Here is an 8989-nt window from a genome sequence, read left to right on the forward strand (position 1 = left end):
ATAACTCGCCAATCAAATAGACTAGCAACAGAGGATCCGGAAGATTTTAAATATGGGGGAGGGCAATGGCGCTTGACCCAAAGTATAAGGGGGCCCAATGCTATTTTACCATAGTCATCAAATTATGCCCCCCCCCCCCTCCACGGTTTCGGAGCCACTGAGCAAGAGTCAATGCGTGTCAATGGTCAAAACCAAATTAGAGCAGCTAACTACTTAATTATACCTGTACATAAATTATATAGAAGTCATAACTAAATTATTTGATTATTGCGCAAAACAATAAATTTAAAATATAGGGTGGTGAGTTTAAACATTGCCTATCAGTGGCGTACCGTGGCCGCTCCTACCCCGGGGGCTGAAGAAAATTCAATTTTGCCGCCCCCTCCTCAACAGCCCGAAAAGGTTGACCCAATTTTTTGTCGGTGGTTTGAAAAAGTGAAGAGCAAAAAAATAGGATTATAGGCGTTAGCGCCCTAAAAGCAACAAATGTTGATATATACGTAGTACCATTTTTGTCATAATTGTTTGTACTTTTTAAAAAATTTTCCGCCCCTGTTTCTTTACTTATTCTTTTTGCCACCCCTTCGTTTTTGCCGCCCCTGTTTTTGCCGCCCATTCTTCTTCCGCCGCCCTTCGTTTCGGCCGCCCCTGCTTTTACCCAGGGGCCTGCGCCCCAAAGCCCACCCCCCCAAATACACGCATGCCTATCTCCCACCATGTTCAGTATAGCATTATACATGAAGGCAACAGACTATGGGCAATAATTTTGTGCATAGACAAGGTGACAGCCTCCACCAGTGCTAGTTGAATCATGAATATTGGTTAAGTTTTTCAGATTTTACAGCTATTTTAGTGAATTGTGTTACCGGAAGTAACCACTGCGTGTTGTAGGGTTTTATAGGGATAGGATATTATGTAAACAATGAGCGGTAAAAAGGTAAACAAGCTGAGCGTAATCGGGTGATTAAGTTACGTATGAAAGGCTACAGTATTACTGAAGTGGCTAAAAGCTAAAAATCGTTTAACATCGTCGGTAAAGAACATTTGGGCAAAGCGACATTCCCCGGGGGACATTCTTTGAAGAATAAAAACACAAGAAAAAAACATCAAGATTTTAAACATGACAGCCTCCACAGTGCAAGTTGAATCATGAAAATTGGTGAAGTTTCTCAGTTTTTACAGCAATTTTAGTGAATTGTGATAAGTTTATAAGTAGGTAAATAAAACTGAATGAAATTATTATGTTTTGATGGTTATTATTGTTTATTATTGTTTACAATATACAAAATAATAAATGGTGGGTCATGTTTAAACGCACCACCCTATAATGTGTATTAGAAAAACCGTATGTTCGATTAGTTTCAAAAAGGCACATTGGTCAGTGGACTTTTCTCTACCCACGTAATGTGTCTGCAACATGCTTAGAGCATTTCCAAAACGTGTCGCAGTATTTACAAATTAACAAAATTCATCGCCGAAATTCTGTGTTGAAATGTAGCTGGAAATGGCACAATAACCCGTCACCTCATTCCTCATTGCTGTTGCTGGCGACATCACTACCCTGTAAAGTGTAAAGTAAAACATGATGATGATGATGTTGATAATTACGACGATAATTTTGCTGACGATGATGATGACGACGACAATGATGATCATGATCTTGTTATGCTATTATCGAGCGAATAATACAAGCCATAACAGGTATACACATGGCAGTTTTTATCCAGGCCTTCTGGAACGTTAAGTCTTTATAGTGAGTATTTTTCTAATTAAACATTTAACTATTACTAAAAAAAATAGGTATTGTAAGGTCATTAAGTTTACGACTTTTTTTCAGGTGACATTTTTGTAGACAAAAGTGTGAAAAAGTAAAAGAAGTTTTCCCACTTTCCTACAGTTCAGCTGTAAGAGCAACAATTGCAATCGCATCATACACATTTTAGCTATGCACTAACCTTCAGGTTCAGCTACAAATACATAAATCTGCAGTAGCAACAGGACAAGAGAAAACAAAGGGTACTATTTAAAAAAAAGGCAAATAAAGAATTGAAGCTCAGCCAAACTGGCACTAGAAAATATCAGAACCCTTTGGGTTTGAACCAGGACGCACCCAAGATTTCATGTCGGTGAGTTCACCACCACACGCCACAACAGCTGACGGCTAAGTAAATTAATTATAAATTAGCCGTAGAAGTGACGTAATAATCGGATTATACCATAGCAACAGATGAATACAAGTTTTGAACATATCGCCCTGCACTACAAGCAGGTTGCACTAATAACATCAGTAAAGTATCATACTACAGCTAATACGTTCATATCATTATTGCATTACTTATAATTATTTGTGTAAAAGCATAATGAACACTAAAATAGGTGTGAACTTTCTTTTTGTGACTGTTTATTATTGTCTCATCTATAGAAACTTGTGGGTAAACCATGTACTGGGAAAAAAGTCAACCAAACTACATACTTCATGTCATTTATGTCTTTCTTACCAAATCTACAAAACTGCCAATCTCCGTCACTGCCCCAGAATGTTGCAATGCCGATGTGTTTTATATCATATCCTTCGGTTCGTTGGTAACTCATAAAAGGTGTCATCCCATTTAGACCAACTTGAATCCAGTCATCCGTAAACGATATGAAAAATTGTTGATATTCTGCTTCATTCAATATCTGTGGAGTATCGACTTCGTTTGTACTAACAAGGCAAATGCGTTTGCAATTGCTAATTGAAGATTTCATGTTATTCCATCCACCGATAACTGGTGATAAAATATAAAATAAGTTTAAAGGCCCGTTCAGTGATCCCAGCGAAAGTGTTAAAAAAAATGTCTATAAATTGCTTAAAGTTGAAGAACAAGTCATTATGTCAACCAAAGTACATACTTCATGTCATTTATGACTTTCTTACCAAATCTACAAAACTGCCAATCTCCGTCATTCCCCAGAATGTCGCAATACCGATGTGTTTTAATTGCTTAAAGTTGAAGAACAAGTCTTTATGTCATTATGGATTTTTGAACCGGAAAATGTAGCAAAAAATGAGTATTGACAAAGTAGAAGCCCCATTCCATATGTTCAAATACATGTAACTTATCTACATACATAGAGATAATACAGTTTCATGTAAATCCTATTTTGTCTGTAATACACTTATTTCGTCTATAACCACTATCACATCTATGCTACTATTAACAAAGGTGCGATTTTACGATTTTCCGAATATGCAAATCGCTGAATAAGCTCCTTCCACTTTATTTTTTTTATATCATATTTAGTTGTACAAGTCCAGAATTTTACTCACGTTTTACACGTTTCATCTTCCGTGCGGAAGATTTCATCAGTAATGCGCTGATACAGCCGCTGCATCACCTCTGGTCCTCCTACTCTCATCCCCAGGGTGTGTTGTTGTTTGCAGTAGCTGATCGTATACATGACTCAAAGAATATGTGCCTTCATCGCGATTGATAACGTGGTCCCCCCGCTTTCTAATCCACATTGCTTCTCTGATCCACCGTGTTTGTTTACATGAGTCTTTGTCGACGACTTTGGCCCTTCCCAAGTCGTCGACAAAGACTCATGTAAACAAACACGGTGGATCAGCTACTGCAAACAACAACACACCCTGGGGATGAGAGTAGGAGGAGCAGAGGTGATGCAGCGGCTGTATCGGCGCATTACTGATGAAATCTTCCGCACGGAAGATGAAACGTCTAAAACGTGAGTAAAATTAAATTAAACGTGAGTACAACTAAATATGATATTAAATTTATCAGTCCTGATGAACTTATTCAAAAAGCTCCTTCCACATTGTGAAATACTTCAAGCGTTGCTGATTTCAAACAGGACACGGGAGTGGGGATATTAGTGCAAAGGTGTATTGAAATTTAACAGACTAGTGTGTAGTGATTGCACGAATATGAACGAATTGATGTAGTCACATCTGTATACCAAGATAAACATCTCAAAAAAGTAACTACCCCCCTTAAATAATGGCCATTAATCAAAAATGGGCGATTGTATTACAATTTATTTCTGCGCATTTTGACACCTCATTTGTAGCAATTGTCTAAATATTGACGCCGCAGCGTACATTTTTCAATGTAACCCAAGATTTGAAAGTTGCAGTAAATTCTATTGATTATGATATTGTATTCAGTATAATGGAAGGAAATCTGTTCGGGTCTCATGGGAATGTTCGTTTTGTTTCATGCATTTTGGGGTCAAAATGTCGGGAAAATCAATATCAATTGTCATTATTCTTATCGTTGGTCAATATTCACTTAATCCCTAGTTGAAACATGAAGATTCAACATATTTTTAAAATCCCCGCCAAGTTGTCACTTCAACGGGTAAGTTAGATCAGGTTAGGCTGGTCATCTTCGTAACATCTCACCTTTTGAACATGCCAATGTTACAAGAGACTTCATCTTGATGTACGATAATGCAACTCCACATAGGTCTAGGATAACCAACCAGTTTATGGAACAAGAAGACATCAATCGTATGTTATGACCTGCCAAATCTCCAGACCTGAACCCGTTGGAGCATTTGTGGGGACAGTTAAAGTACCGGGTAGACAAGAGGATCACGCTAACAACAACTTTGATTGGACTGGAACAAATTCTGAGACGGGAATGGGCAGCAATAGACTAGGGACGCATCAGACGTCTTGTAAACAGTATGAGGCGAAGGTGCTTGGCAGTTATTCAGGCAGAAGGAAGCCACACCCAACATTAACTGATATGAAAGTGAACATTACAACAACAGTTACAAGAGACATTTGTAAAAAACATGATTAAATCACATGAGTTTAAAACTGAAAATGACAATGTGTGTATAATGATATCTGAGTGTTTTTGTATTGCTGTAAATGCAACTTTCAAATCTGGACCTCGCTGCATTAAATTGATCGCTGTTTGATTGTAGTCTGTGCTATCGTATCAAATGAGGTGTCAAACTGCGCAGCAATAAATTCTGCTTCCAACACATTTTACAGATTTGTAATACAATAACCCTTTTTTGAATTATGGACATTATTTAAGGGGGTTTAGTTACTTTTTTTGAGATGTTTATTAATAAAACCACATACGAGGCCAAAAAAGTTTAGGATCGCAGCGAAAGGGTAAAAAAGCAGCAGTTTTAAGTCATATAGGATTAAAAATCACTTTGTCCACACGTAATTCATTGGGATGTATGCGTTACACATGCATATGGTAATCGGGTTATTGAATAACGTGTTGACAAAGTGATTATTGATTCTCTGACGTAAAACTATTGACATTTTGTTGCTTAAGCTTCCCTTTCTTTAATTTTTTTCACCGCATATTTTTAGACAGGTATATATTAATAATATGTAACAATATTAGGAATAGCTCCTATAAATTCTCAGATTAAAAGCTTTCAAATTGGGTTAAGTTCCTTTTGGACCACCCTGTACATTAAAATACGACCCTATTGTTTAGACTGTTGGTTCGGTACTGCGTCCAAGAATCTCTTCATGGTGGCAGCGGCGGATGTCATATCACAATGAAGAACACACGGCTCATAGACATTTTTTTTCAAAACAATATATGTGACGTGTCATGTCAAAAGGAGACACTTTTGGGCAGGTTATGAATTTTGAGGTTTTTACATATCTTAAATATAGTGATATTTTGCTCCACAACGCCGTTTTCCCAAATGAATTTGGACATTCCTAAGCAAAGATATTGAGTTCGGAAGTTATGGTATTATATAATTGGAAATTGAGATATCAGCCTTTAAAAATATTATTGACAATGTTGAGAGTGGGAATTAACTTGAAAAATGTCTCAAAAAATACAAGATGCCAGTTACATTCCGGTCTGAAACTATCAGACAATATTTTTAACATTAATAACATCACAAATTAGCAACAAACCCAAATTGTGAAAAAATCACCCACCAGCAGATTTTTGGGTATTTCTCCATTTACGATCCTGCCCCAAATTGTCTCCTTTTGACATGACACGTCACATATAAAGTTTGATCAAAGTATTTATGAGATATGCGAATTTCTACTTTTTGAATGTATTTGTCAATACCCCAGTCAACCACCGCAGTTAAAGCGGCTTAGTGGTTTTCTTTCATTTGACCTTATAAAATGATCAGGAAACCTCCTTGATAGTTGTTGCTAATAATGATATTTTTGACGAGGATGAAGAAAATTAAAATTTGACCGAAATCATTAATTATGGCTTTACACAGACGACAGTTTTTTTAAAACTCTTTTACAAATACAAATACACATGCATACATGTACAAAACACGCTCTCTGACAACACCATTTATGGGGGATGTTGCAATTTTTATGATCAAATCGTCGGCCGTATCACATACTGACGTATTCGACATTTTTAACATTTTGTGAAAATTGGTATGTTAGTTTGTTATGTTCTACTCTATATATTCACCAAAAATCATGCCTCAAAGTGGCCTCATTAGTAAGATATTAATTAAATTAATTATGTCGTATTTACAAAACCTTGAAATGTCTGCATCACATACTGACGTATTTGCGCGACTCTGTCAATGCACGACAAAATTGCTGTTTTGTACTTTTCACATACTGAGGTATTTGCGCAACTGCTTCACATACTGACGTATTTACGCAAAGTATTTGTCATTTGAACGTCGAAATTGACATTAGTCCTTTTCACCTAGTGACGTATTTTATTTAATATTGATTTTTTGCAGAATAAGTTATGCTCTGATAGTGATAAGTGAATTGTATTGAAAATATGGTATATTTGCATTACTGAGTGTTAAACTGGTTTTAATCGACAATAATATTTTAATCAAGATTACGCAGCAAATGAAAATCGCTAAATTTTCGGTTTTCTCGAAATGCGTATTTTGCAAATGCGTCAGTATGTGATGCGGCCGACGATATCTCAGATGAGGAAAGGGGGACGTAGTGGATTGCGTAAATCATTAATCAATTGATGCGACCGCATCAACGTTACCACATCATCCTAGCAAGACACACACGAGTTTCGAATCTCTTCATAGTGCTCCATATTGGATTTCGCCACATCTATTAACTAACCTACCTATTTGATTGAAGAGGATGGTTAACGCGTACTGTCTTGTTAGAATTTTTTTTTAAACCTATTAAAATGGTGAACCTCTTGAACAAGTCAAAGAGTTCACATAATAGGTGCTACCTGCTCATGTAAGAGTGATGCCTTAAATGAGATAAGAAGACAGCTTGCAATCACAAGAAACTGCAAACTACTCTAAATCTAGTCCAAAAGCTTGTCAAAGACCGGGCATTCACATTCAAAGTCAAAAACAGATTGCTCCATGCACTCATAATATTTTCCATAGCCACCTATGGATGTGAAGCCTGGACCACAGATCACAACCTTTCAACTATGGTGCTACCGCCGCATCTTAGTGGCGTAAATCCGTTTTTGAAAGTGGGGGTGGGGACAATGCATTATTAGTCAATGATAAGTTGGCCAGACAGCGTGGCACGTCGCGCGTTCGCAACGTAGGGGTATCAGAGGGTGGATGCCCCCCCCGTGTGAAAATGAAGCCCTAGCTGCCAGTATAAAGGAAGCTCAAGCTACAGTGCTGAGGGAGTGAGTGAGTGAGTGAGTGAGTGAGTGAGTGAGTGAGTGAGTGAGTGAGTGAGTGAGTGAGTGAGTGAGTGAGTGAGTGTGATTTTCATCAGGATATTGTCGATCAGTACTAAATTATACTCTATGCGCAACTTATTACTTACTAATTTCATATATTTCTAATGAATTTTCGTCAGTTGAGGAGAGGGACACAAATGCATTACTTTTTGCACGCATATTAAAAGTAACAGTGGTCACTCCTGTTGGTATTTCAGGCAAGACGTATTCGTAAAAATATTCGTCGTTTGAATTTCCTTGGTCAAATGTGTGGTGGTAATAAAGAGCCGTGCGTGTGAATTTTGGTACTATTACAACAAAAATTTCATATAATGAGAGAAAATATACCATTTTGAAGCATCACATCCTAAAAAGAACTTTTTTGGCTATATAACTTGATCAATTTGGGCGATTTTAATGCAGTCTTTTCAGATGCCATGCAAACAAATAGTTACTCGTCGTATTTCCATGTATCGCCCAGGCCTATTAGTGGTATGTAACCTAATGCTCCAATAGAAAACAAACACAATACAAGTAATGTTTTTAATTTATTTTATTTTCCTTTTTCTCTTATAGTTTTCAGAAACAAATTCCATGCAGATGTGAGTGCTATATGTGACAAGCAAATCCTTTGTGGGTGACTTTCCCTCTGCACAGTAATTCTTAAGAACTTGTTTCTAAAAATCATAGCATTATGTACATATTTACATTGTAATCTTTATTGTTACATACAATACTTAGTATACTCTAATAAGAATTGTAAACATTTATCTTCCACTTGTCATAAACTGGTAACTTTCTATTAAGGGATGCGGTATGAACGTTTGGACAGTATTTATTGTGGGACATTAGAGCACATCAGACATCGAATTGCATTCATATCAAATAATTTAGATTTTTGAAATTCGCAATGTAATACACATTTTATGGCAAATGATTAAAAACTGATATTTTGTATATTTAACAGTTCTCGAAGTAAACTTTATAAATCTGATGATTTCTACCTAAAGTGTATGTAGGTGGGATGAAAAGCCGATGATCAATTGAAAATTTTGACCTTTCGTATTGAAGATATGGACTTTTTTCCCAAAACACACAAAAAAAAATAGGTCTTTTTGGGAAAAAAATCCATATCATCAATATGAAAGGTCAAAATTGTCAATTGATCGTCGGCTTTTCCACCCAGCTCTCAAAACGCTCATTCCAGATCCCTTAACATGATTAAAATTTAGCATTAAAACGTTGGATCAACCTTAATAACTGTACATTGGACAATTCTTTGCCTTTTCAAGTAAATAATACTACTAATAATAACGATACTTTGCTTAGCGCAAGGGATT

The 8989-nt window shown here is 36.6% G+C and overlaps 1 long non-coding RNA gene across 1 annotated transcript; it reads right to left on the reverse strand.

Moving 5' to 3' along the window:
• Nucleotides 1-1472: 1472 nt before the first annotated feature.
• On the reverse strand, nt 1473-7903 carry LOC140138835 (uncharacterized). The gene is made up of 4 exons (XR_011857072.1): nt 7757-7903; nt 2499-2768; nt 1956-1983; nt 1473-1561 (listed from the first exon to the last, which is right to left on the reverse strand). It is a non-coding gene; the product is annotated as an uncharacterized lncRNA (long non-coding RNA).
• Nucleotides 7904-8989: the final 1086 nt, after the last annotated feature.

Source organism: Amphiura filiformis, chromosome 18, assembly GCF_039555335.1.
Source record: "Amphiura filiformis chromosome 18, Afil_fr2py, whole genome shotgun sequence".
NCBI lineage: Eukaryota > Metazoa > Echinodermata > Ophiuroidea > Amphilepidida > Amphiuridae > Amphiura > Amphiura filiformis.